This window comes from Pristiophorus japonicus, chromosome 1, assembly GCF_044704955.1.
Source record: "Pristiophorus japonicus isolate sPriJap1 chromosome 1, sPriJap1.hap1, whole genome shotgun sequence".
Taxonomy (NCBI): Eukaryota; Metazoa; Chordata; class Chondrichthyes; family Pristiophoridae; genus Pristiophorus; species Pristiophorus japonicus.
Genome location: NC_091977.1, coordinates 543,740,939 through 543,768,573, shown reverse-complemented (window position 1 = coordinate 543,768,573; position 27,635 = coordinate 543,740,939). Strand labels below are relative to the sequence as shown.

At 47.1% G+C, this 27,635-nt stretch overlaps 1 protein-coding gene across 6 annotated transcripts in view; it reads right to left on the bottom strand.

Moving 5' to 3' along the window:
• LOC139278392 (anion exchange protein 2-like) overlaps positions 1–27,635 on the bottom strand; it is a 347,925-nt gene that overhangs the window by 300,100 nt on the left and 20,190 nt on the right. For all 6 annotated transcript variants that reach the window (XM_070897097.1, XM_070897078.1, XM_070897145.1 and 3 more), the window contains exon 2: positions 11,816–11,964. The gene's annotated coding sequence lies outside the window, so the exon portion shown is untranslated. The remainder of the gene's footprint in view (positions 1–11,815; positions 11,965–27,635) is intronic.

The window sequence follows — 27,635 nt, the reverse complement described above, 5'->3', positions numbered from 1 at the left end:
GCCTGAGCGCACTCTTTACCCCACCCTCTGCATACTGAATTACTTCCTCATTTTGAGTAATGACAGGACATGTCTCCTCACTTTTCAGCTCCCATTTCAACACATTCTTTATTGGTTCCTGTACTCATGGAGGAAAAAAACACATGAACACGCCCCACTCCCTCCAAAACATGATCTCCGCAAATCACCCAGGAGCACAAACTCACACAAGTAGGACCCCTACGACACTACCGTATCCAGGTAGCATTTGCATCACATTGCTGTCAGGTAATGACCATCTGCAACGAGAGAAAGCACAGCCATCTCGCTCGACCTTAAACAGTCCCCCAACCTTCAACACTGACCAACCATACCACCACCAGTCAGGAGCAGGTCAGAGGCTGGGTGACTCAACTCCTCACCACCCCCCAAAGTCACTCCACCACCTACAAGGCAAAAGTCAGGAGTTTGAGGGAACACTCACCACTCGCCTGGATGGGTGTAGCTCCAACAACACACAAGTTCCACACCATTCAGTAGAGAGCAGTTCGTTTAACTGGTGCCCCTGGACTCTACGTCCAGCCCTGCCACCACCAGTGCACGGTGGCTGCAGCGTGAACAATCTAAAAGGTTATTTCAACTGCATCTCCCTCCCTGTGACCTCCACCAAACAGAAGGACCAGGGAAGCAATGCCATGGGAACTCTTATCATCACCAAGTTACACACCATCCTGATTTGGACATATATCGGCCATTCATATTGGTAAAAAACAGACTGAGGTCCTACGAGACGAATTTAGGGAGCTCGGTGCTAAATTAAAAAGTAGGACCTCAAAAGTAGTAATCTCACGATTGCTACCACTGCCACGTGCTAGTCACAGTAGGAATCGCAGGATAGCTCAGATGAATACGTGGCTTGAGGAGTGGTGCAGAAGGGAGGGATTCAAATTCCTGGGACATTGGAACCGGTTCTGGGGGAGGTGGGACCAGTACAAACCGGATGGTCTGCACCTGGGCAGGACCGGAACCAAGGTCATAGAAACATAGAAACATAGAAAATAGGTGCAGGAGTAGGCCATTCGGCCCTTCTAGCCTGCACCGCCATTCAATGAGTTCATGGCTGAACATGCAACTTCAGTACCCCATTCCTGCTTTCTCACCATACCCCTTGATTCCCCTAGTAGTAAGGACTTCATCTAACTCCTTTTTGAATATATTTAGTGAATTGGCCTCAACAACTTTCTGTGGTAGAGAATTCCACAGGTTCACCACTCTCTGGGTGAAGAAATTCCTCCTCATCTCGGTCCTAAATGGCTTCCCCCTTATCCTTAGACTGTGTCCCCTGGTTCTGGACTTCCCCAACATTGTGAACATTCTTCCTGCATCTAACCTGTCTAACCCCGTCAGAATTTTAAACGTTTCTATGAGGTCCCCTCTCATTCTTCTGAACTCCAGTGAATACAAGCCCAGTTGATCCAGTCTTTCTTGATAGGTCAGTCCCGCCATCCCGGGAATCAGTCTGGTGAACCTTCGCTGCACTCCCTCAATAGCAAGAATGTCCTTCCTCAGGTTAGGAGACCAAAACTGTACACAATGCAACACCTCCCTGCCCTTGTACTCAAATCCCCTCGCTATGAAGGCCAACATGCCATTTGCTTTCTTAACCGCCTGCTGTACCTGCATGCCAACCTTCAATGACTGATGTACCATGACACCCAGGTCTCTGCACCTCCCCTTTTCCTAATCTGTCACCATTCAGATAATAATCTGTCTCTCTGTTTTTACCACCAAAGTGGATAACCTCACATTTATCCACATTATACTTCATCTGCCATGCATTTGCCCACTCACCTAACCTATCCAAGTCGCTCTGCAGCCTCAGAGAATCCTCCTTGCAGCTCACACTGCCACCCAACTTAGTGTCATCCGCAAATTTGGAGATACTACATTTAATCCCCTCGTCTAAATCATTAATGTACAGTGTAAACAGCTGGGGCCCCAGCACAGAACCTTGCGGTACCCCACTAGTCACTGCCTGCCATTCTGAAAAGTACCCATTTACTCCTACTCTTTGCTTCCTGTCTGACAACCAGTTCTCAATCCATGTCAGCACACTACCCCCAATCCCATGTGCTTTAACTTTGCACATTAATCTCTTGTGTGGGACCTTGTCGAAAGCCTTCTGAAAGTCCAAATATACCACATCAACTGGTTCTCCCTTGTCCACTCTACTGGAAACATCCTCAAAAAATTCCAGAAGATTTGTCAAGCATGATTTCCCTTTCACAAATCCATGCTGACTTGGACCTCTTTCCAAATGCACTGCTATGACATCCTTAACAATTGATTCCATCATTTTACCCACTACTGATGTCAGGCTGACCGGTCTGTAATTCCCTGTTTTCTCTCTCCCTCCTTTTTTAAAAAGTGGGGTTACATTGGCTACCCTCCACTCCATAGGAACTGATCCAGAGTCTATGGAATGTTGGAAAATGACTGTCAATGCATCCACTATTTCCAAGGCCACCTCCTTAAGTACTCTGGGATGCAGTCCATCAGGCCCTGGGGATTTATCGGCCTTCAATCCCATCAATTTCCCCAACACAATTTCCCGACTAATAAGGATTTCCCTCAGTTCCTCCTCCTTACTAGACTCTCCGACCCCTTTTATATCCGGAAGGTTGTTTGTGTCCTCCTCAGTGAATACCGAACCAAAGTACTTGTTCAATTGGTCCGCCATTTCTTTGTTCCCCGTTATGACTTCCCCTGATTCTGACTGCAGGGGACCGACGTTTGTCTTTACTAACCTTTTTCTCTTTACATATCTATAGAAACTTTTGCAATCCGTCTTAATGTTCCCTGCAAGCTTCTTCTCGTACTCCATTTTCCCTGCCCTAATCAAACCCTTTGTCCTCCTCTGCTGAGTTCTAAATTTCTCCCAGTCCCCGGGTTCGCTGCTATTTCTGGCCAATTTGTATGCCACTTCCTTGGCTTTAATGCTATCCCTGATTTCCCTTGATAGCCACGGTTGAGCCACCTTCCCTTTTTTATTTTTACGCCAGACAGGAATGTACAATTGTTGTAGTTCATCCATGCGGTCTCTAAATGTCTGCCATTGCCCATCCACAGTCAACCCCTCCAGTATCATTCGCCAATCTATCCTTGCCAATTCACGCCTCTTACCTTCAAAGTTACCCTTCTTTAAGTTCTGGACCATGGTCTCTGAATTAACTGTTTCATTCTCCATCCTAATGCAGAATTCCACCATATTATGGTCACTCTTCCCCAAGGGGCCTCGCACAACGGGATTGCTAATTAATCCTCTCTCATTACACAACACCCAGTTTAAGATGGCCTCCCCCCGAGTTGGTTCCTCGACATATTGGTCCTAGGGGTAGTGTTTGCTAGTGCTGTCGGGGAGGAGTTAAACTAATATGTCAGGGGGATGGGAACCTATGCAGGGAGACAAGGGAAATAAAATGGAGGCAGAAAGGAGAATCGTAAAAGTGGAGGGCAGAGAAACCTAAGGCAAAAAACAAAAAGGGCCACATTACACCAAAATTCTAAAGGGGCAAAGTGTGTTAAAAAGACAAGCCTGAAGGCTCTGTGCCTCACTGCGAGGGCTATTCGGAATAAGGTGGACAAATTAACTGCACAGATAGCAGTTAACGGATATGATGTAATTGGTATCACGGAGACATGGCTCCAGGGTGACAAAGGCTGGGAACTCAACATTCAGGGGTATTCAACATTCAGGAAGGATAGACAGAAAGGAAATGGAGGCAGGGTGGCGTTGCTGGTTAAAGAGGAAATTAAGCAATAGTAAGGAGGGACATTAGCTTGGATGATGTGGAATCAGTATGGGTGGAGCTGCTAGTCTCTGAATTAACTGCGTCACTCTCCATCTTAATAAAGACTTCTACCATATTATGGCCACTCTTCCCCAAGGGGCCTCGCACAACAAAATTGCCAATTAGACTCGTGGGAGTTGTGTACAGACCACCAAACAGTAGTAGAGGTTGGGGACAGCATTAAACAATAAATAAGGGATGTGTGCAATAAAGGTACAGTTTTCAAGGGCGACTTTAATCTACATATTGATTGGGCTAACCAAACTGGTAGCAATGCGGTGGAGGAGGATTTCCTGGAATGTATTAGGGATGGTTTTCTCGACCAATATGTCGAGAAACCAACTAGAGAGCTGGCCATCCTAGACTGGGTGATGTGTAATGAGAAGGGACTAATTGGCAATCTTGTTGTGCGAGACCCCTTGGGGAAGAGTGGCCATAATATGGTAGACGTGTTTATTAAGATGGAGAGTGACGCAGTTAATTCAGAGACTAGCATCCTGAACATAAGGAAGGGTAACTTTGATGGTATGAGATGTGAATTGGCTAGAATAGACTGGCAAATGATACATAAAGGGTTGACGGTGGATAGGCAATGGCAAACATTTAAAGATCACATGGATGAACTTCAACAATTCTACATCCCTGTCTGGAGTAAAAATAAAACGGGGAAGGTAGCTCAATCATGGCTAACAAGGGAAATTAAGGATAGTGTTAAATCCAAGGAAGAGGCATATGAATTGGCCAGAAAAAGCAGCAAACCTGAGGACTGGGAGAAATTTAGAATTCAGCAGAGGAGTACTAAGGGTTTAATTAGGAGGGGGGAAATAGAGTATGAGAGGAAGCTTGCAGAGAACATAAAAACTGACTGCAAAAGCTTCTATAGATATGTAAAGAGAAAAAGATTACTGAAGACAAATGTAGGTCCCTTGCAGTTGGATTCGGGTGAATTTATAATGGGGAACAAAGAAATGGCAGACCAATTGAACAAATACTTTGGTTCTGTCTTCACGAAGGAAGACACAAATAACCTTTCCGATGTACTAGGGGAACAAGTGTCTAGTGAGAAGGAGGAACTGAAGGATATCCTTATTAGACGGGAAATTGTGTTCGGGAAATTGATGGGATTGAAGGCCGATAAATTCCTGGGGCCTGATAGTCTGCATCCCAGAGTACTTAAGGAAGTTGCCCTAGAAATAGTGGATGCATTGGTGATCATTTTCCAACAGTCTATCGACTCTGGATCAGTTCCTATGGACTGGAGGGTAGATAATGTAACACCACTTTTTAAAAAAGGAGGGAGAGAGAAAACGGGTAATTATAGACCGTTAGCCTGACATCAGTGGTGGGGAAAATGCTGGAATCAATCATCAAGGATGAAATAGCAGCGCATTTGGAAAACAGTGACAGGATCGGTCCAAGTCAACATGGATTTATGAAAGGGAAATCATGCTTGACGAATATTCTGGAATTTTTTGAGGATGTAACTAGCAGAGTGGACAAGGGAGAACCAGTGGATGTGGTATATTTGGACTTTCAAAAGGCTTTTGACAAGGTCCCACACAAGAGATTGGTGTGCAAAATTAAAGCGCATGGTATTGGGGGTAATATACTGATGTGGATAGCGAACTGGTTGGCAGACAGGAAGCAGAGAGTCGGGATAAACGGGTCCTTTTCAGAATGGCAGGCAGTGACTAGTGGAGTGCCGCAGGGTTCAGTGCTGGGACCCCAGCTCTTTACAATATACATTAATGATTTAGATGAAGGAATTGAGTGTAATATCTCCAAGTTTGCAGATGACACAAAGCTGGATGGCGGTGTGAGCTGTGAGGAGGACGCTAAGAGGCTGCAGGGTGACTTGGACAGGTTAGGTGAGTGGGCAAACGCATGGCAGATGCAGTATAATGTGGATAAATGTGAGGTTATCCACTTTGGGAGCAAAAACACGAAGGCAGAATATTATCTGAATGGCGGCAGATTAGGAAAAGGGGAGGTGCAACGAGACCTGGGTGTCATGGTTCATCAGTCATTGAAAGTTGGCATGCAGGTACAGCAGGTGGTGAAGAAGGCAAATGGTATGTTGGCCTTCATAGCTAGGGGATTTGAGTATAGGAGCAGGGAGATCTTACTGCAGTTGTACAGGGCCTTGGTGAGACCTCACCTGGAATATTGTGTTCAGTTTTGGTCTCCTAATCTGAGGAAGGACGCTCTTGCTACTAGGGAGTGTAGCGAAGGTTCACCAGACTGATTCCAGGGATGGCTGGATTGACATATGAGGAGAGAATGGATCAACTGGGCCTTTATACATTGGAGTTTGGAAGGATGAAAGGGGATCTCATAGAAACATCTAAGATTCTGACAGGACTGGACAGGTTAGATGCGGGAAGAATGTTCCCGATGTTGGGAAAGTCCAGAACCAGGGGACACAGTCTTAGGATAAGTGGTAGGCCATTTAGGACTGAGATGAGGAGAAACTTCTTCACTCAGAGAGTTGTTAACCTGTGGAATTCCTTGCCACAGAGAGTTGTTGATGCCAGTTCATTGGATATATTCAAGAGGGAGTTAGATATGGCCCTTACGGCTAAAGGGATCAAGGGGTATGGAGAGAAAGCAGGAAAGGGGTACTGAGGGAATGATCAGCCATGATCTTATTGAATAGTGGTGCAGGCTCGAAGGGCCGAATGATCTACTCCTGCACCTATTTTTTATGTTTCCTTCATCGTCATCCTGGAACTCCCTCCCTAACAGCACTGTGGGAGTACCTTCACCACACGGACTGCAGCGGTTCAAGGCGGCGGCTCACCACCATCTTTTCAAGGGGCAACTAGGGATGGGCAATAAATGCTGGCTTTGCCAGCGACAACCATACCCGAGAATGAATTTTTAAAATCCTTGAAGTGTGAAAGCCACCATCAAGTTACATCGAGTCTACAGCATAGAAACAGGTCGTTCAGCCCAACTGGTCTAGGCTCTACTTCATTTCACCTGATCACCATATCCTGCTACTCCTTACTCCTTCATGTATTTATGTCATCATCATCACAGACAGTCTTTCCAAATTTAGGAAGACTTGCTTCCACTCTAAAAAGTGAGTTCTCAGGTGACTGAACAGTCCAATACAGGAATTACAGTCTCTGTCACAGGTGGGACAGACAGTGGTTGAAGGAAAGGGAGGGTGGGACTGGTTTGCCGCACGCTCCTTCCGCTGCCTGCGCTTGTTTTCTTCATGCTCTCGGCGACGAGACTCGAGGTGCTCAGCGCCCTCCCGGATGCTCTTTCTCCACTTAGGGCGATCTTGAACTAGGGTCTCCCAGGTGCTGGTGGGGATGTTGCACTTTATCAGGGAGGCTTTGAGGGTGTCCTTGAAATGTTTCCTCTGCCCACCTGGGGCTCGCTTGCCACGTAGCTGCTTTGACTAGTGCGCTTGCTTTGGGAGTCCCGTGTCGGGCATGCGGACAATGTGGCCTGCCCAGCGGAGCTGGTCGAGTGTGGTCAGTGCTTCAATGCTGGGGTTGCTGGCCTGAGCGAGAACACTGACGTTGGTGCATCTATCCTCCCAGTGGATTTGCAGGATCTTACGGAGGCAGCGCTGGCGGTACTTCTCCAGCGCTTTGAGGTGTGTACTGTATATGGGCGACGTGTCTAAGCCATATCGGAGGACGGATATCACTACTGCTCTGTAGACCATAAGCTTGGTGCCAGATTTGAGGTTCTGGTCTTCAAACACTCTCTTCCTCAGGCAACCGAAGGCTGCGCTGGCGCACTGGAGGCGGTGTTGGACCTCCGTCGTCGATGTTTGCCCTTGCTGATTGCTCCCGAGGTATGGAAAGTGGTCCGTGTTGTCCAAGGCCACGCTGTATGGCGGGGTCAGGTTGGTGGAAGACCTTTGTCTTACGGATTGTTAGTGTATTTATCGAGCTTCCCCCTAAATGCATCTATGCTATTTTTTTTCCTATTGCTCATCCCTAATTATCCTCAAGGTGGTGGTGATCTGCCTTCTTGATTACAACTGAATAATTTGCTAGACCATTTCAGAGGGCAGTTAAGAGTAAACCACATTGTTGTGGGTCTGGAGTCACATATAGGCCAGACCAGATCAGGTAAGGATGGCAGATTTCCTTCCCTGAAGGACATTAGTGAATCAGATGGCTTTTTATGACAATCTGGTAGTTTCACGATCACTATTACTGACACTAGCTTTTTATTCTGGATTTATTAAATTAACTGAACTTAAATTCCACAGCTGCCGTGGTGGGATTTGAACTCATGTCCAGATCATTAATCCAGACCCCAGTCCAGTAACTATGCTACCGTACCCGCTTTGCCTCAACTACTCCTTCTGGTTGTACCTTTATGGCCTCTAGTTTTGCTCTCCCCTACAAATACAAACATCTTCTCTGTGTCTATCCTCTCAAACCCTTCCATAATCTTAAAGATCTCTATCAGATCACCCCTCAGCCTTCTCTTGTCTCGAGAACAGAGCCCCATCTTTCTTGCACCTTATCCAATGCCTCGATATCCCTTTTATAACATGTCAATTAGAGCTGTACACAGTACTTCAAGTGTGGTCTAACCAAGGTTCCTTAAAAGTTTAACGTAACTTCCCTGCTTTTCAATTCTGTACTTGTTTGCTTTTTATGGCCTTATTAACCTGCGTTGCTACTTTTAGTGATTTCTGTATCTGTATCCCCAGATCTCTTTGCTCGTCCAACCCATTTACACTTTTTATCCAAGCAGTATGTGGCCTCCTTATTCTTCCTACCAAAATGCACCACCTCACACTTGGCTATATTGAAATATATTTGCTAATTAACTGCCCATTCTGCAAATTTATTGATGTCTTCCTGTATTCTATCGCAGTTCTCCTCTGTATTAACTACACCCCACAATTTGGTGTCGCCCGCAAATTTAAAATACGGACTGCAGCAGTTGAAGGCGGCGGCTCACCACTATCTTGGCACGGGGCAATTAGGAATGGGCAATAAATGCTGGCCTTGCCAGCGACACCCACATCTCAGGAATATTTAAAAAACTGTACTTCCAATTCCAAATCATTAATGCAAATGGTGAACAACAGTGGTCCAAGCACCGATCCCTGTGGAACATCACTTCCCAACTTTCGGCAGTCTGAGTACCCTTACTCTCTGTTTTCTGTTTTGTAGCCAGCTTGCTATCCGTTCAGCCCACTGACTCCCGCAGCTACCTGGACTACACTTCCTCCCACCTTGCATCCTGTAAGGACTCCATTCCATTCTCCCAGTTTCTCCATCTCCGTCGCATCTGCTCTGATGACGCCATCTTCCACACTAGTGCCTCCGACATGTCTTCCTTTTTCCTCAACCAAGGATTCCCCTCCGCCGTGGTTAACATGGCCCTCGACCTTGTCCATTCTATTTCCCCCACCTCTGCTCTCACCCCTTCCCCTCCCTCTCAGAATTCCCCTATCCTTACCTTTCACCCCACTAGCTTCCACGTTCAACGGATCATCCTCCGCCATTTCCGCCACCTCCAGCGTGATCCCAACACCAATCACATCTTCAATATTTCTGCCATTTCGGTGTCATTACCTGTGAGTTTATCGTGTGCATCCCTTAATGGTACTCTCCCTACCCTGACTTTTCTTTTGTTATTTATGTGTAGAATACTTTCTTACTTCTCTTTATGTTCCTTGGTAATTTAATTTTATATTTCCACCTTGCTTTCCTAATTATTTTTTTTTAAAACTTCTTTCCCAACCTCTTCGTATTCCCTTTTGCCATCCTCCCCTTTATTATCTCTGTGCTTACCCGTCGCATTTTTTTTTAGGTTCAATTTTGGCCGTATCTCTTTATTCATCCATACGGTTTCTTTATTGGCTAGTTTGTTCTTGTTTTTTTCAGCAGAATATATTTTTCCTGAACTCTATTGATCACCTTTTTAACTATTTCCCATGGCTGTTCCATCGCTATGTGTCAACATTTTGTTCCAGTTTATTTTCCCTAGTTCCAGTCTCATCCCCTCAAAATTAGCTTTTTTACAATTTGTTACTTTGGTTCTTTGTCTTACTTAAGTCTTTCTCAATCATTATTTTAAACCTTATGTTATGATTGTTATTGCCTAGATGTTCCCCTACGCTTATTTCTTTTCTCCCTCTGGTTAATTTCCCATTACTAGATTCAGCAGTAATGGACTTCTCACATACTGTAAAAATTCCATTCCCTTTCCCCCTTTCACTACCTCTTCTTACCATTTTGTTTGGGGGTAGTTAAAATCTCCCATAATTATTATTTGATGTTTTTAATCATTTCATAGATTCGACTACATATCGCTTCTTCCACTTCCCTTCCACTATTAGGCGGTCTGTAGAATACTCCTATTAACGTGATACAGATGGATTCGGTTTCTATCTTATTAGTTATGACCCTTTTATCTATTGTCATTATGTTGTCTCTAATTAGTACAGCTACCTCCTACCCACGCCTCCTCCTTATTCTGCCATTCTAAACCCAAGTGGTGTTTGGTCTGTATAACACTAGCAGAAGTCCCCCTGCTAGCAGCACTGGGAGCAATGTGAAGTGATGGATTTAGAGCACCACAAAGCATTACAACAAACTAGCTTAAGAGATATTGTATGTAAGCCCAAAGTCTTCAATGTTGCACCCATACATCTTGTTTAATTGCACTTTACTGGAATCCTAGTGACGATACAGACAGTGCAAGAATGCTGAGATTCCAATGGGACAGATGCTCTCTCCATACTCTGCTATGAAACCACAGATCGCACACCTCCTGGTCTGAGCCAGGTTCACTGTGGCAGGACATAGAAACATAGAAAATAGGTGCAGGAGTAGGCCATTCGGCCCTTTGAGCCTGCACCACCATTCAATAAGATCATGGCTGTCAGTACCCCATTCCTGCTTTCTCTCTATACCCCTTGATCCCTTTAGCTGTAAGGGACATATTCAACTCCCTCTTGAATATATCCAATGAACTGGCATCAACAAATCTCTGCGGTAGAGAATTCCACAGGTTAATAACTCTCTGAGTGAAGAAATTTCTCCTCATCCCAGTCCTAAATGGCCTACCCCTTATCCTTAGACTGTGTCCTTTGGTTCTGGACTTCCCCAACATCGGGAACATTCTTCCTGCATCTAACCTGTCCAGTCCCGTCAGAATTTTATATGTTTCTATGAGATCCCCTCTCATCCTTCTAAACTCCAGTGAATAAAGGCCCAGTCGATCCAGTCTCTCCTGATATGTCAGTCCTGCCATCCCAGGAATCAGTCTGGTGAACCTTCGCTGCACTCCCTCAATAGCATTGCAGCATCAAAGCACAATGGGTGCCCTCAAACATCAGAACTGCAGTCAGCGTTTTACGCGACAAGTGGCAACTCACAAACAGAAAAATTCCAACAGCGACGTTGGTTGAGGGATAAATATTGGCCAGGACACTGGGGAGAACTCCCTTGCGATTCTTCGAACAGTGGCTGTGGTATCTTTTACATTCACCTGAGAGGGCAGATGGGCCCTCAGTTTGACTTCTCATCAAAATGATGGATGGGAGCTCTGCCTGATTGTCCAATGCACAGGACCAGGAGGATGTACCTTGACCTCTCTCTCTGAGGCTGATGGATCTCCTCTTTCAGTTCTAAAAACAGAAGATGCTGGGAATACACAGGTCAGTCAGGAGAAAGGGCGGTGGCGATGCATCCAGCACGTATCTCCCCGAGACCCGAAAACAGCGTTTTATTTCACACGTCCACCTGTTGCAGTTTCAGTTCTTCGCCTGGAACAGAAACCCCGGTTGAGTTCTCTTCCCCCACCGCCCGCCATTAGCTCAGGGCGTCAAGGACTATTGCAATACCCCCACCATTCTCCCAGCAGAGGCCAGCCAATCCAGCACAGACAGGGATGGAGTATGAAACTGCACAGCGCCTTTAGCATCGAGATGTTTACTTTAGTCTTAACCATGGTCTGGAACAAAAGCACAAGCGTTTAGTGCAACCCACCTCTAATTCATGAGTTCGCCTCGAGTCCTGCGCCGACTCAAACCACGCTTCCGATTTCCTGCAAAGTGACGCAAACACACATCCCAAGTGTCGACAGGGAAATGGCAGGCTTGGTGAATTAGTGACTCCGTGATTTAATGTGACTCTGCCTGGAAACACAATATTCAAAATCTCAGTACAATTAACAAAAATACTTCAGCAACAAACATTAAAATTATTAGGGTGAAGTCTGACTTGTGTTCACCAGAATGAAACTGGGGCTTAAAGGGTTAAATTACAAGAACCGGTTGCATAGACTATCTTGTATTCCCTTAAGTATAGAAGATTAAGGGGAGATCTAATTGAGGTCTTTAAAATGATAAAGGGATTTGATAGGATATGTAGAGAGAAACTGTTTCATCTGGTCGGGTGGGTGGGGGAGTCTAGAACAAGGGAGCACAACCTTACAATCAGAGCCAGGCCGTTCAGGGGTGATGTCAAGAAGCACTTCTTCACACAAAGGGTAGTGGGAATCTGGAATTCTCTCCCCCAAGGCTGTGGGTAAGGCTGTTTGAAAGATTTTTATTGGGTGAGGACATCAATGGAGCAAAGGCAGGTAAATGGAGTTGAACTACAGAGCTCACTGCACAGCCCTGCATCATCCTCTGCTTCAAATATTTATCCAAATGTTCCCTTAAAATGATGCAATGGACTCTGCCTCAACCACTCCTTGTGGCAAATCATTCCATGCTTTCTGTGGAGAAGTTCCCCAACCCTCTCTCCCCACTCAGGGGCAATTCTAAATTGTTGAAGCCCTGGTCACTGACTCCCCAGCCGGAGGAAATAGTCTTTCCCTCTTAAGGCTATCTAAGCTCTCAATAATTTCAAAACTCTCTAAAACACTACTTAGCCCATTACTGTGCTGGCTGAGGTCAGCTGGGGATTGAACCTGGCTACAAATGGTTGATTTACGAATGAGCATCAACCATCAGAGCGTGATGCGGTTCAAAGGCAAGTTAGTGTATTTATTTTATTGGCTTATGGTCTACAGGGCTATAGTGATACCCGGCCTCCTGTATGGCTCAGAGACGTGGACTATATTCAGTAAACATCTCAAAGTGCTGGAGAAATACCACCAATGATGTCTCCGCAAGATCCTGCAAATCCCCTGGGAGGACAGACGCACCAACGTCAGTGTTCTTGATTAGGCCAACATCCCCAGCATCGAAGCACTGACCACACTCAACCAGTTCCGTTGGGCGGGCCACATTGTCCGCATGCCAGACACGAGACTCCCAAAGCAAGCGCTCTACTCGGAAATAAGGAAGAGTGATGCGCAGATATCGGATTTGTTCAGACGTGATCATGACCGACGTTCCTCCTAAGGTGAGCGGGCGCACGGCCGTGCATCAATCCGGAGGGTGCCGGACAGTTCGAGCATCAATCCGGAGGGTGCCGGACAGTTCGAGCATCAATCCGGAGGGTGCCGGACAGTTCGAGCATCAATCCGGAGGGTGCCGGACAGTTCGTGCATCAATCCGGAGGGTGCCGTGCAGGCCGTGCATCAATCCGGAGGGTGCCGGACAGTTCGTGCATCAATCCGGAGGGTGTCGTGCAGGCCGGGCATCAATCCGGAGGGTGCCGGACAGTTCGTGCATCAATCCGGAGAGTGCCGGACAGTTCGTGCATCAATCCGGAGGTGCCGGACAGTTCATGCATCAATCCGGAGGTGCCGGACAGTTCGTGCATCAATCCGGAGGGTGCCGGACAGTTCGTGCATCAATCCGGAGGGTGCCGGACAGGCCGTGCATCAATCCGGAGGGTGCCGGACAGGCCGTGCATCAATCCGGAAGCTGGAAGAGATGCCGCCTATGTGTGGCCGCTGCAGAAAATTTATAGGGACCGCACACACAAAAAGAAAATTGGAAGGAACATTGGTCATGACCCCACAATTTTTGTGACAGCATCATGCTGTGATGACACCTCCACAAGTGTGAGCTCCACCTCTCCCTGTGCTCGCTGACCTATATTGGCTCATGGTCCAGCAATGCCTTTTTAAAATTCTCATCCTCGAGTTCAAATCCCTCCATGGCCCCTTGCCCCCTCCCTATCTCAGGCCCTCTAACCCTCCGAGATCTCTGCACTCCTCCAGTTCTGGAGTCTTGTGCACCCCCGATTTCTATCGCTCCACCATCGCTGGCCGCGCCTTCAGTTGCCGAGGCCCTAAGCTCTGGAATTCCCTCCCGAAACCTCTCCGCCTCCTTTAACACGCTCCTTAAAACCTACCTCTTTGACCAAGCTTTTGATCACCTGTCCTATTTTCTCATGTGGCTCGGTGTTATTGCCACTAGAGATGTTTTACTGCCTTAAAGGTGCTATATTAATGCAAGTTGCTGTCAGGCAAACATTCTGATGATGATGCAAAGTCTGAGCTTTATATGCGAGGATCACGTGTTGTTAAATCCACATGGCCCGTGGATTCAGGGTAGCCAAATGATAGAAGACTGGCCTTCCGAGCAAGTAACGACTGACCTAAGATGTGATGAGGGAGAGGGAAATGGCAGGGCCGGAGGGAGGGGAGGGGTGGGGGGGAGAGGGAGAAACGGTGCCGGGGGGAGAGGGAGAAACGGTGCCGGGGGTGGGGGGGCAGTGGGGGCAGCTTCTGCCTTCCGGCTAACTACAGGCTTTTACCGAGCATTGGCCCTTTGCCGAGGTTCCCAATACACTAAAAACATACAGATGTTTGAGATGGTCCTTTGGAGACAAGTACTTTACCCAGAGGGTTGTGAATCTGTGGAATTCTCTGTTCAAGGAAGCAGTTGAGGCTAGCTCATTGAATGTATTCAAGTCATGGATAGATAGATTTTTAACCAAGAAGGGAATTAAGGGTTACGGGGAGCGGGCGGGTAAGTGGAGCTGAGTCCATGGCCAGATCAGCCATGGTCTTATTGAATGGCGGAGCAGGCTCGAGGGGCTAGATGGCCGACTCCTGTTCCTAATTCTTATGTTCTTATGTTAACTGCAAGCTGCACAGGCAGAGCACTGACCAAATACATAGCCCTGAAACACGTAAATAAATATACGGATGGGAGGCTGTTCCGAGGTTATAATCAGATCAGCCCGCAGTGATGCAGCAAAACCACAAAATCAAACCTCAAATGGTGGCGAGTGAGCAGCGGAAGTTGGAGGCCCGGCATCAGGTCCAACGTTTGGAGTAATATTCAATGATTTATTTCAGGCAGAATTTGCTATTGGTCGATGAGTTTGACGACCTCCCTCAGTACTGCCCCTCCGACAGTGCGGCACTCCCTCAATACTGCCCCTCCGACAGTGCAGCACTCCCTCAATACTGCACTGGAATGTCAGACGAGATTATGGGCTCAACTTTCTGGAGTGGGGCTTGAACCCATGACCTTCTGACTCAGAGGTGAGAGTGCTGCCCACCATAGAAACATAGAATATAGGTGCAGGAGTAGGCCATTCGGCCCTTCGAGCCTACACCGCCATTCAATAAGATCATGGCTGATCATTCCCTCAGTACCCCTTTCCTGCTTTCTCTCCATACCCCTTGATCCCCTTTGCTGTAAGGGCCATATCTAACTCCCTCTTGAATATATCCAATGAACCGGCCTCAACAACTCTCTGCGGCAGGGAACTCCACAGGTTAACAACTCTGAGTGAAGAATTTGCTCCTCATCTCAGTCCAAAATGGCCTACCCTTATCCTAAGACTATGTCCCCTAGTTCTGGACTTCCCCAACATCGGAAACAGTCTTCCTGCATCTAACCTATCCAGTCCCGTCAGAATCCTATACGTTTCTATGAGATCATCTCTCATCCTTCTAAACTCCAGTGTATAAAGGCCCAGTTGATCCAGTCTCTCCTCATATGACAGTCCAGCCATCCCTCGAATCAGTCTGGTGAACCTTCGCTGCACTCCCTCAATAGCAAGAACGTCCTTCCTCAGATTAGGAGACCAAAACTGAACACAATATTCCAGGTGAGGTCTCACCAAGGCCCTGTACAACTGCAGTAAGACCTCCCTGCTCCTATACTCAAATCCCCTAGCAATGAAGGTCGGCATACCATTTGCCTTCTTCACCGCCTGCTGTACCTGCATGCCCACTTTCAGTGACTGATGAATCATGACACCCAGGTCTCGTTGCACCTCCCCTTTTACTAATCTACCGCCATCCAGATAATATTCTGCCTTTGTGTTTTTTCCCCCCAAAATGGATAACCTCACATTTATCCACATTATACTGCATCTGCCATGCATTTGCCCACTCACCTAACCTGACCAAGTCACCCTGCAGCCTCTTAGCGTCCTCCTCACAGCTCACACCGCCACCCAGTTTAGTGTCATCCACAAACTTGGAGATATTACACTCAATTCATTCATTTAAATCGTTAATGTATATTGTAAAGAGCTGGGGTCCCAGCACTGAGCCCTGCGGCACTCCACTAGTCACTGCCTGCCATTCTGAAAAGGATCCATTTAACCCGACTCTCTGCTTCCTGTCTGCCAACCAGTTCTCGATCCACGTCAGTACATTACCCCCAATACCATGTGCTTTGATTTTGCACACCAACCTCTTGTGCGGGACCTTGTCAAAAGCCTTTTGATAGTCCAAATACACCACATCCACTGGTTCTCCCTTGTCCACTCTGCTAGTTACATCCTCAAAAAATTCCAGAAGATTCGTCAAGCATGATTTCCCTTTCATAAATCCATGCTGACTTGGACCGATCCTGTCACTGCTTTCCAAATGCGCTACTATTTCATCCTTAATGATTGATTCCAACATTTTCCCCACTACTGATGTCAGGCTAACCGGTCTATAATTACCCGTTTTCTCTCTCCCTCCTTTTTTAAAAAGTGGTGTTACATTAGCTACCCTCCAGTCCATAGGAACTGATCCAGAGTCGATAGACTGTTGGAAAATGATCACCAATGCATCCACTATTTCTAGGGCCACTTCCTTAAGTACTCTGGGATGCAGACTATCAGGCCCCGGGGATTTACCGGCTTCAATCCCATCAATTTCCCCAACACAATTTCCCGCCTAATAAGGATATCCTTCAGTTCCTCCTGCTCACAAAACCTACTGTCCTCTAGTACATTCGGAAGGTTATTTGTGTCTACCTTTGTGAAGACAGAACCGAAGTATTTGTTCAATTGGTCTGTCATTTCTTTATTCCCCATTATAAATTCACCTGAATCCGACTGCAAGTTTGTCTTCACTAATTTTTTTCTCTTCACATATTTATAGAAGCTTCTGCAGTCAGTTTTTATGTTCCCTGCAAGCTTCCTCTCGTACTCTATTTTCCCCCTCTTAATTAAACCCTTAGTCTTCCTCTGTTGAATTCTAAATTTCTCCCAGTCCTCAGGTTTGTTGCTTTTTCTAGCCAAGTTCAATGCCTCTTCCTTGGCTTTAACACTATCCTTAATTTCCCTTGTTAGCCACAGTTGAGCCACATTCCCTGTTTTATTTTTACTCCAGACAGGGATGTACAATTGCTGAAGTTCATCCATGTGATCTTTAAATGTTTGCCATTGCCTATCCACCGTCAGCCCTTTAAGTATCCTTTGCCAGTCTATTCTAGCCAATTCATGCCTCATACCGTCGAAGTTACCTTTCCTTAAGTTCAGGACCCTAGTTTCCGAATTAACTGTGTCACTCTCCATCTTAATAAAGAATTCTACCATATTATGGTCACTCTTCCCCAACACACTCACTGTCTCAGATCACATGAAGATTAGCCACCTGGGTCAAGAATCGGAGCATCTTTGGAACAATGCCCCAGTCAGCCAACCTCAGGAGGAAGAGAGAGAAAGTTCTGAAGCCAAGTTCCAAGATGACTGACGGTGTAATGAGCCAAGCAGAACTTTCTCCGACCCCATTCCCCCTGCCCCTTTCAACCCAACTCATTCCAAACCACCAACCTGTTCTAAAGAGAAGCAAAGGTTAATCTAGGAGAGATGGTTTTATTTTACTGATAGAAACTCTGCGCCACTCTCCAGCCTTTAATAATAACAGGCATTTAATAACCTCCAAATGTCTCAAGGGCCCCATCGATCCATAAACAAGTCTTGGATCTCTCACAACTCCCCGACAGCCGAGAGTTTAAGTGCACTTGAATCTGATTGACTCAGAGTTGAGGCTCCAGCACCGATCCCTGCGGCACCCCACTAGTTACTGTTTGCCAACCGTAAAATAACCCGTTCATCCCGAGTCTGTTTTCTGTTAGTTAGCCAATCCTCTATCCATGCTAATATATTACCCCCAACCCTGTGAGCTCTTATCTTGTGCAGTAACCTTTTATGTGGCACCTTACTGAATGCCTTCTGGAAATCCAAATATACCACATCCACTGGTTCCCCCTTATCCAACCTGTTTGTTACATCCTCAAAGAACTCCAGCAAATTTGTCAAACACGATTTCCCTTTCATAAAACCATGCTGACTATGCTTGATTGAATCATGCTTTTCCAAATGTCTTGCTACTGCTTCCTTAATAATGGACTCCAGAATTTTCCCGACAGATGTTAGGCTAACTGGTCTATAGTTCCCTGCTTTCTGTAATGTCATGTTGACTATTTTTTTTTAAATAGGGGCGTTACATTTGCAGTTTTCCAATCCGCTGGGACCTCCCCAGAATCCAGGAAATTTTAGTAGATTACAACCAATGCATCCACTATCTCTGCAGCCACTTCTTTTAAGACCCGAGGATGCAAGCTATCAGGTCCAGGGGACTTGTTCACCTCGAGTCCCATTAATTTACCAAGTACTATTTCTTTAGTGATAATGATTGTATTAAGTTCCTCCCTCCCTCCCTATTGGGATGTTTTTAGTGTCTTCTACCGTGAAGACCGATACAAAATATTTGTTCAAAGTATCTGCTATTTCCCTGTTCTCATTATGAATTCCTCAGTCCCATCCCAGTGGATGAGTTCCCCAGTGGGAGGGGATTCGATAGTTAGGGGAGCAGGTAGGTGCTTCTGTGGCCGCAGACGTCACTCCAGGATGGTATGTTGCCTCCCTGGTGCCAGGGTCAATAATGTGACCGAGCGGCTGCAGGTCATTCTGGGGGAGAGGGTGAACAGCCAGAGGTTGTGGTCCATATCAGTACCAATGAAAAAGAGGGATAAGGTCCTGCATATTTTACGGAGCTAGGAGATTAAAAAGCAGGACCTCAAAGGTAGTAATCTCCGGATTACTCTCGGTGCCACGTGCTAGTGAGTACAGAAATAGGAGGATAGGACAGATGAATGCATGGCTGGAAGGATGGTGCAGGAGGGAGGACTTTAGATTCCTGAGGCATTGGGACCGTTATGGAGGGAGGTGGGACCTGTACAAGCCGGACGGGTTGCACCTCAACAGAACCGGGACCAATATACTGGCGGCGGGGGGGGGGGGCGGTGGTATGCTAATGTTCATGGGGAGGGTTTAAACTAGCTTGACATGGGGATGGGAGCCTGAGAATAGATTCAGTAGGGCGAGAAACAAAGCTGGAATTGGAAAGCAGAAAAGCAGAAAGTGAATTTGGAAGACAGAGGAAACAAAGGCTAGAAAACAGACAACATGGGAGTTTGGCAGCACTAAATGGTCTATACTTCAATGCAAGGAGTCTGGGGAATAAGGCAAATAAGCTGAGAGCACAGATAGAGGATGATATTATAGCTATTACTGAGTCATGGCTGAAAGGTAGATATGGCAGCTCAACATTCCTGGTTACAGGGTTTTCAGACGTGATAGAGAGAGAGTGGGGGGTGCAGTATTGATTAAAGAAACTATTACATCTGTGAGATGGGATGATATGATGGAAGGATCGTCAAATGAGGCCATATGGGTTGAATTGAAGAACTAAAAAGGGGCGATCACACTGCTGGGTGTGTACTATACACCCCCAAACAGTCAGAGGGAGATAGAAGGGCAAAGATGTACTCACATTTCTGAGAAGTGCAAAAACTATAGGGCAGTAATAGTAGGGGATTTCAACTACCCCCAATATTAACTGGGATAAAATTAATGTGAAGGGGAAAGAGGTTGCGGAATTCCTAAAATGCATTCAGGAGAACTTTTTTAGCCAGTATGTAGCAAGCCCAACAAGGGAGGGGGCGGTTCTGGACTTGGTTTTAGAGAATGAAGCTGGGCAGCTGGAAAGGGTATCAGTGGGAGAGCATTTTGGTGCTGGTGATCATAATTCAGTTAGATTTAGGGTAGTTATGGAAAAGGACAAGGATAGACCAGGAATAAAAGTTCTCAATTGGGGAAAAGCCAATTTTGATAAGCTGAGAGGTAATTTAGCCAAAGTGGACTGGAAACAGCTACTTGAAGGTAAAGCAGTGTCAGAGCAATGGGTGGCATTCAAGGAGATCCAGAGGGGTCTGAGCAAGTATGTTCCCGTAAAGAAAAAGGGTAGGACTAACAAAGCTAGAGCCCCCTGGATGTCGAGGAATATACAGGGTAGGACAAAGAAAAAAAGGGAGGCTTATAATAGATACATTATAAACAAATATAACAGGGCTCAATACTACAGGTACTCGTGAGGAATACAGAACGTGCAGGGGGTGAAATTAAAAAGGAAATTATGAAAACAGAGAGAGAGCATGAAAAAATATTGGCAATAAAATCAAGGAAAACCCAAATATGTTTTATAAATACATCAAGAGCAAGAGGATAACTAAAGAAAGAGTAGGGCCTATTAGAGACCATAAAGGTAACCTGTGTGTGGAGGAGGAAGACGTGGGTACGGTTCTTAATGAATACTTTGTGTCTATTTTCACAAAAGAGAGGGGCGATGTAGACATTGCAATCAGGGAGGAGCAGTGTGAAATAGTAGATGAAATAAACATAGTTTGAGAGGAAGTATTAAGGGGTTTAGCAGCTTTGAAAGTGGGTAAATACCCAGGCCCGAATGAAATGTATTCCAGGCTGTTAACAGAAGCAGAAGAGGAAATAGCAGAGGCTCTGACCATCATTTTCCAGTCCTCTCTGGCTACAGGTGTGGTACTGGAGGACTGCTAATGTTGTACTGTTGTTTAAAAAGGGAGAAAGGGATAGACTGAGTAATTACAGGCCAGTCAGCCTAACCTCAGTGGCGAGAAAATTATTGGAAAACATTTTGAGGGGCAGGATAAATCTTCATTTAGAAAGACACAGATTAATCAAGGACAGTCAGCGTGGATTTGTTAAGATAAGGTCGAACTTGATTGAATTTTTTGAGGAAGTAACAAGGAGGGTCGATGAAGGTAGTGTGTTTGATGTAGTGTATTTGGATTTTAGCAAGGCTTTTGATAAGGTCCCACATGGCAGACTGGTCACAAAAGTAAAAGCCCATGGGATCCAGGGCAAAGTGGCAAATTGGATCCAAAATTGACTCAGAGGCAGGGAGCAAAGGGTAATGGTTGATGGGTGTTTTTGTGACTGGAAGGCTGATTCAGTGGGGTTCCACAGGGCTCAGTACTGGGTCCCTTGTGGTATATATCATTGATTTAGACTTGAATGTAGGGGTATGATTAAGAAGTTTGCAGATGATACAAAAATTGGCCATGTGGTTGATAATTAAGAAGAAAACTGTACTCTGCAGGAAGATATGAACTGGTCAGGTGAACTATTCTAACGTACTCCTAGCTGGCCTCCCACATTCTACCCCACGTAAACTAAAGGTGATCCAAAACTTGGCTGCCCGTGTTCTAACTCACACCAAGTCCCGCTCACCCATCACCCCCTGTGCTCACTGACCTACATTGGCTCCCGGTTAAGCAACACCTCAATTTCAAAATTTTCATCCTTATTTTCAAATCCCTCCATGACCTCGCCCTTCCCTATCTCTGTAATCAACTCCAGCCCCACAATCCCCTCCTGGGCATCCCCGATTGTAATCGCTCAACCATTGGTGGCTGTGCCTTCTGTTGCCTCGGCCCCAAGCTCTGGAACTCCTATTTTTAATTGCATGATACTCCTGTGAAGCACCTTGGGATGATTCACTACATTAAAGGCGATATATAAATATAAGTTGTTGTTGTTGTTGAGTATCTCCCCTCCTGACTCCCCAAAACTTTTCCAGCATCTGCAAGGTACAATTCAGGAGTGTGATGCAATACTCCCCGAGTGGGGGAGCTCCAACAACACTCAAGAAGCTCAGCACCATTCAAAAATCGTTGCCCCTGGACTCAATATTCACTCCCTCCACCACCATTGCACTATGGCTGCAGTGTGTACTATCTGCAGGATGCACTCATCAAGGTGACCTGGACAGCACTTCCATCACCTGCGATCTCCGCCACCCAGGAGGACAAGGGCAGCAATGTCACTGGGATACTACCAGCTCCAAGTCACACAGCGTCGTGACTTGGACATATATCGCCGTTCCTTCATCGTCGCGAGGTCAATATCCTGGAACTCCCTCCCTAACAGCACTGTGGGAACACCTTCACCACACGGACTGCAGCGGTTCAAGAAGGCAGCTCACCACCTGTGTAATAAACCCCCAGATAGAGTACCGGAAGCAAAATCCCTTGGAATGATTTAAGAAACAATTGGTTCCTCATATAAGTCCTGGAATTATGCTTTGAACCTGTTTCCCTTTGGTTCTACCCCTGCAGTTCAATTTAATGTAATATTCCGGGTTCACTTTTCCAAACCCTTAACCCTCTTCAATCTTCATGCAAGATCACTTCGCAGACGCCTACATTCAAAAGCTGAAAAGCCCCAGTCTCGAGAATTCCAGAGTCTACGGCCTCAGCAGCTGAAGGCACAGCTGCCAATGGTGGGGCAAGGGAAAGGGGCTTCTTAAAGGCTCCTGCCAGAAAATGACGGTGGCTGGCCACGAGGGGCCAGGCTTTACAAACCCGGTGGAAGCTCCATGAGCTGTGTACACAGTTATCTGATCTCAGCCAGGGTGGCGGTTCGGAGCCTGAAAACCGCCCACAGTTGAGGAAGAGGGAACAGCCACAATTCCTGCTGCCTATCGCAACCCAGTAAACCCGCCTGGGATGTGTGCCAGCGTGGGCATCAGCTGGGAGATGGGGATTGGGCTTATAGCCCGCTGATTCGTGACAAACGGCCACTTGGGCGAGAGGGCGTGCAGCACCCATGGAAGCATACGTCAGCAAGATTCAGCAACTCTACCTCTTTTCTTCTGCTCTGTGAGTTTCGCAATTGCTGGATCTTTCCCCCTCTTCCCGACCCTCACTGACCTCTCTGAGCATTTATTTATTCCCAGCGAGGGTCGAGTGTAACAGCACTGGAAACGCAGGGCCTCCGTGCGAAAATAAGGTCCTGGTAATGAGAAGATAGACCGACTTAATTTCCCAAAACAAAACAAATAAATTAATAAAAACCCCAACTGCACCAACTGGGGAACGTATACATAATCTGAGGAGGTTAATCAGCTTTGTCTAAATAAATCACTCCGCAATATCAGAGGGATTAATTCCTTATAAACATTGTTCTCTGCCTGACCGTCAAGCCAGTGCTGAGAAGCAGAACGGCCCTGATTTCTCATGGCAGGTCACAGCGCAGGGTCAGGGTGAGCAGTAGCAAAGGGACAGATACAACAGGGAGGGGGCAAAGTGTAACCGCGTTACCTTCCCCTGTCCAGTTTCCGAGTTACAGAAAATAAAAATGCATTCCGCTCTATATCCGTGTTCAGTTTTTCTTTTGAATTTGTTCTTGGAATGTGCGTAATGCACCATTTGATGCTTAATCCTCAGTTACCCTGACGATATTAAGATTCAACCACAGGGTGTAGGACTGGAGTCACGTGCAGAGCTGAAGGACGCGAGTGACCCAGTTGGGTTTTTGCGAGATTCCGGCAGTTTTCATGGTGATCTTTCCCGGTGCCAGCCCACAGATTACCAGATTTATTCAATTCAGCTTCACATCTTGCCCTGGAACATTTGAATTCACAGCTCCTGGGATCCAAGTGCCTTGGGATATTTTACTAGGTTAAAGCCCTATATGAATGCAAGTTGTTGATCATCTCGGACCAGAACCAACACAATACTGCACCCATTCCTGCTGGAATAGGATTCTACAAGCACCTGGTCTGAGCCTAAAGAAAGACAGACTTGCATTAATATAGCACCTTTCACGACCTCCGGACGTCCAAAAGCGCTTTACAGCCAAGGAAGTACTTATTGGAGTGTAGTCACTGTTATAATGTGGGAAATGCGGCAGCCAACTTGTGCACAGCAAGCTCCCACACACAGCAATGTGATAATGACCAGATCGGTTATTTTTGTTTTGTTGATTGAGGGATAATTATGGGTCAGGACACCGGGACAACTCCCCCGTCTGCTCTTCTTCGAAATAGTGGCCATGGGATCTTTAACATCCACCTGAGAGAGCAGACGGGGCCTCGGTTTAACGTCTCATCCAAAAGACGGAACCTCCAACAGTGCAGTGCTCCCTCAGCACTGCACCCGAGTGACAGACTCAAGTTCCTGGAGTGGGACTTGAACCCACAACCTAGTACTGGGTGTGGCCAGGATGTGGGTGCATCAGAGCCTAGCCTGCTCCCAGTCCTGGTCTCACCCACCATTCTCATTATGTGGGGGGAGCGTCACTGAATCATCATTGATAATAGGAACACAGACTGATTTAGCCCCTTGTATGAGACGTTAAACCGAAACCCCGTCTGCTCTCTCAAGTGAACGTAAAAGATCCCATGGCACTATTTCAAAGAAGAGCAGAGGAGTTATCCCCGGTGTTCTGGCCAATATTTATCCCTCAATCAACGTAACAAACACAGATTATCTGATCATTATCACATTGCTGTTTGTGGGAGCTTGCTGTGCGCAAATTGGCTGCCGCGTTTCCCACATTACAACAGTGACTACACTCCAAAAGTACTTCATTGGCTGTAAACGTTTTGAGACGTCCGGTGGCCATGAAAGACGCTATATAAATCCAAGTCTTTCTTTCTTTCTCACTAACTCAGAGCACCATATAGCCGTTGCAGAGAACGGTATCACTGTGGTGATATTACTGGACTAGTAATCCCGAGGCCTGGACTAAATCCGGGGACAAGAGTTCAAATCCCACCAGGGCAGCTGGGGAATTTAAATTCAGTTAAATAAATCTGGAATAAAAAGCTAGTATCAGTGATGGTGACCATAAAACTATCGGATTGTCGTAAAAACCCATCTGGGTCACTAATGTCCTTTGGGGAAGGAAATCTGCCGTCCTTACCCGGTCTGGCCTATATGTGACTCCAGACCCACAGCAATTTGACTCTGAACTGCCCTCTGCCCTCTGTCTTATTGGGCCATTTCACTCAGTTGTACCAATCCATTACAAAGAACAGTAGCTCACCACCACCTTCTCACGGGCAATTAAAGATGGGCAATAAATGCTGGCCTTGTCGACGACACCCACAATCCGTGAACTAATACATTTTAAAAATCAGCTCTTCCTGCTGCCTCAGTACAGACCCAGGATTAAATCTGCCACCTTCTAGTATGTATAGCTTAATAGGAACAGGAGGCCATTCAGCTTCAATTGATCTGTATCTTAACTCCATCTACCTTTGGTTCCGTAACCCTCACTACCCTTGCCAAACAAAAATCGATCAAACTCAGTTTTGACATTTTAATTGACCCCCCCAGCCTCAACGGCTTTTTGGGAGAGAGTTCCAGATTCCCACTGCCCTTTGTATGAAGACATGCTTCCTGACATCACCCCTGAACGGCCTTGGCTCTAACTGTAAGGTTATGCTGCCTTGTATCTGGACTCTCCCACCAGAGGAAATAATTTCCCTCTATCATAGAAACATAGAAAATAGGTGCAGGATTAGGCCATTCAGCCCTTCGAGCCTGCACCGCCATTCAATGAGTTCATGGCTGAACATGCAACTTCAGTACCCCATTCCTGCTTTCTCACCATATCCCTTGATCCCCCTAGTAGTAAGGACTACATCTAGCCTACTGAATCCATTTAACATTTTAAACACGTCTGTTAGCTCAATCCTTAATTTTCTGTGGCCAAGGGACGACAAGCCTCAGCCATGCAACCAGTCCTCAGAATTTAGCCCTTTAAGCCCAGTTTCAATGCTGCACCAAGTGATGCCATTAACCCACTCTGGGCCAGTGGCAGGGAATTAAATGGGCAACTTGATAGGCAGGTGGTGGGAAACCCAATGTACAAACACTTATTTCACAAGTGGTGGCTTCAAAGTAGTCGGTCAGTGCCGGTCAGTGCAGGAAGCAGCGAGACCAGGCAGTAACCCTGCCTGGTGAATGGCCAGTGTCAGGCAGGGCAGGGGAAAGGTGGCGAGGTAAGAGGTTCCCACCCCACAGCATGAAACGTTGTTTACATCCAAGCACCAGAGAGTCTCCGTCTCCAGCTGTGCCCACCCGTCACCAGTCAGGAAATTGCAGGACTGCAAATTACACGGCCCAGCAACAGTGAGGCAGACAGTATTTAAAGACACAGAGGGTGTTGTAAAACTTCAGATGTCATTTCCTTTAACCTCTCTCTCCAGATTCCTTCTGGGGTACAGACCCATGGGTGCCGACAGTCTATGGAGTATGGACCCATGGGTGCCGACAGTCTATGGAGTATGGACCCATGGGTGCCAACAGTCTATGAGGTACAGACCCACGGGTGCTGGCAATCAATGGGGTATGGACCCATGGGTGCCGGCAATCTATGGTGTACAGACCCATAGGTGCCGATAGTCTATGAGGTACGGACCCACGGGTGCCGACAGTCTGAGGTACGGACCCACGGGTGCTGACAGTCTATGGGGTGCGGACCCATGGGTGCCGGCAGTCTATGGGGTACGGACCCACGGGTGCTGACAGTCTATGGGGTGCGGACCCACGGGTGCTGGCAGTCTATGGGGTACGGACCCACGGGTGCTGGCAGTCTATGGGGTACAGACCCACAGGTGCTGGCAGTCTATGAGGTACGGACCCACGGGTGCCGACAGTCTGAGGTACGGACCCACAGGTGCTGGCAGTCTATGGGGTACAGACCCACAGGTGCTGGCAGTCTATGAGGTACGGATCCACGGGTGCCGACAGTCTGAGGTACGGACCCACGGGTGCTGACAGTCTATGGGGTGCGGACCCATGGGTGCCGGCAGTCTATGGGGTACGGACCCACGGGTGCTGACAGTCTATGGGATGCGGACCCACGGGTGCTGGCAGTCTATGGGGTACGGACCCACGGGTGCTGGCAGTCTATGGGGTACAGACCCACAGGTGCTGGCAGTCTATGAGGTACGGACCCACGGGTGCCGACAGTCTGAGGTACGGACCCACGGGTGCTGACAGTCTATGGGGTGCGGACCCATGGGTGCCGGCAGTCTATGGGGTACGGACCCACGGGTGCTGACAGTCTATGGGGTGCGGACCCACGGGTGCCGACAGTCTTATGGGGTACGGACCCATGGGTGCCGACAGTCTATGGGGTGCGGACCCATGGGTGCCGACAGTCTATGGGGTACGGACCCATGGGTGCCGACAGTCTATGGGGTACGGACCCATGGGTGCCGACAGTCTATGGGGTGCGGACCCATGGGTGCCGACAGTCTATGGGGTGCGGACCCATGGGTGCTTGCAGTCTATGAGGTACAGACCCATGGGTGCTGGCAACCTTCCAGTACCACACCCAGGTGGTCATTCTGCACACTATGACAAATAGCTTGTTGGTGCCCATGGAATCTGACCCCAACAGAGCTCAGTCCTTCGGAGGCAAGAAATAGGGAAAAGAAAAATGATCAAAAATAGTATGCCCAGCGCTTTGGGTCAAGTGTTCCACAGAAGTAGCAAATGGCGGGTTAACCACTGGGCAGTAACTCTATACTAATAGCCCACTCAAACCCAAC